Source organism: Mus caroli, unplaced genomic scaffold (assembly GCF_900094665.2).
Source record: "Mus caroli unplaced genomic scaffold, CAROLI_EIJ_v1.1 scaffold_17703_1, whole genome shotgun sequence".
Taxonomy (NCBI): domain Eukaryota; kingdom Metazoa; phylum Chordata; class Mammalia; order Rodentia; family Muridae; genus Mus; species Mus caroli.
The window spans coordinates 1-2062 of record NW_018388745.1 but is presented as its reverse complement, the minus strand read 5'-3'; positions in this window follow the sequence as shown (position 1 = coordinate 2062).

Sequence of the window (2062 nt, the reverse complement as noted above, 5' to 3'; positions counted from 1 at the left end):
TCTCTGTTCATCAACGCCTGGTGTGCTTGAACGATGTGGAAGGATTTCCCTAAAGAGCCACATCTAACTTTCTGGAAGGCATTCCTGTGCCCCACCCCCAACCCCTGCCCATGGACAGGATCAAGGATTCTTGCCTGCATGGGAACCACTCAGCACATGCTCTCCCTCTCTCTCCTTCCCTATGCCACAAGGCTGGCTGAACTGTCCACGGGGACTCCACTTTGTTCTCAGCTCTTTCAAGGTATCCAGCTCTGTCTGGGATGCCCAAAACTGAGAACCTGCTATCTGTGGACTCAGTGAGGCCCAGTGACCTCACACTGCCTGCCCCTTGTCTGCCCCCTCGTCCCCAGCAGCAGGCAGGGTTCCATTGCTTCTCTCAGGCAGACGACACCCAACTGTGGCCAACTGGAAAGCTTATGGCAGTCCTCCCTTGTCCACCTGACCAGAGCACTAGAAATCTGAGAGGAATCCCTTTTTCTCCCTCTCCCTTTATTCCCCCATTCCTGCTGCCCTACATTCTCCCATCCTGGAGCAGGGTAAACAGACCTAGAGTGCTTGGCACAATGGATTTTAAGACTTAGGTGGAATTGTCTGCCTTGATGTACCTGCAGTTTTCTACAGGAACTTAGAGGGAATAGACTGCCCAGCTAAGCTTGCTTTGCAACATAATCCAGTTGAAACAAATGATGGGTTTTGTGGTATTCCCTTTATGAGCTGGAGCTGCAGAATTAAATTTTGAATTTTGATCAGAACCTTGTCTTGACTGTGCTTCTCTCGTACTTCATCCTTTTCCATTTCCAGTCCCCTTTCAGGTAAACCCAGTTTTCTATGAGCGTTGGATGGCTACATCTGGTGCTGGAACAAAGAGTCTTAAAATGGGGTGACCCACTGAGAAATGCTGTCTTGTGTAGAGCTCCAGAGAAAACAAAGGAAAAGTAACGGTATCCTGCACACTAAGCAACGAACAGCATTAATGGTAGCGCGAGATATAAAGTTTATTTTTTGGAGGCTGTTGATGCAGGAGGTGCATTTAAGCAGGATACAGCTAGGCTGGAGTGATGCTGACCAGATGCTGATTTCTCTCAGGGTGACAGTGCATGGGGAATTCTATATAGGGATATATCTGCAGCCAAGAGCTGATGTGGGAGAGAGGAGCAGGGTTTAAAAGACAGATGTTAGAAAAAGTCTTAGCTCAATTAGGTTCATGTAGTGAGTGCTCTAGAGAAGTAGGAAGAAAGAACAATAGAGAGAGAGAATAGATTTCTGCTGTCCAGGACCTGTTAGCAAAAAAATGGACATAAGCTATTTCAGAGCTCTCCTAGGGACAGTTGGAAATTGGGAGATGTCCTACTTCCTCTCTAGCTCCTAGTGGAGCTATCCTTAGTCCTGGTTAAATCTAGGTCGCTTTGGAACACAAAGATCTCTTCCCTCTCTGTCTATTGTCTGTCCTTGGTGCACCAATCTATCCATGTGTGTCAATTTATGTCTATTTTCATTTCATTATTTGAATGATTTTTGTTCTGTGTTTCATGTTAAAAAAGAAAATATGGTTAAAACTTTATCTTCTGACTATCCAGCCCTCGATTTAGTTTAACTTCTTTAGAACCGAGTCTCAATTTGTACAGCAGAAACTGATGTTACTCTGCACTGTAGCTGGGAGTCAAGCACAGCTGGAGTCAGGGTGTTTTCCCCTTGAAATTACAGCTAGAAAGGATGAGAAAATTTTATTTGATCTAAATATATAAGATGTGTGTAGCCACTTCATTTTTGTTTCTGAGTGGTTTTAAAGGTATAAATATGTTGTGCATGTCTTGGTTATAGAGTATTGGCTTATAAGTTATTGGGTATGATTAGAAATTTGTAACATTGCTAAGAGTAAGTAAGCTTAAACCAGGTAACTCAGGGTTGGAATCATTCTAAACAACAACACATGGCATGAGCCAACAACCCAGGAAAACAAGTCTCTAAAGATACTTCTATATTAGGATAATATTTTATGTAATTCCTGTCCTGGAACTAACTAGACTTACAAAGGATACGATGTAAAACAATGTCTCTTTAA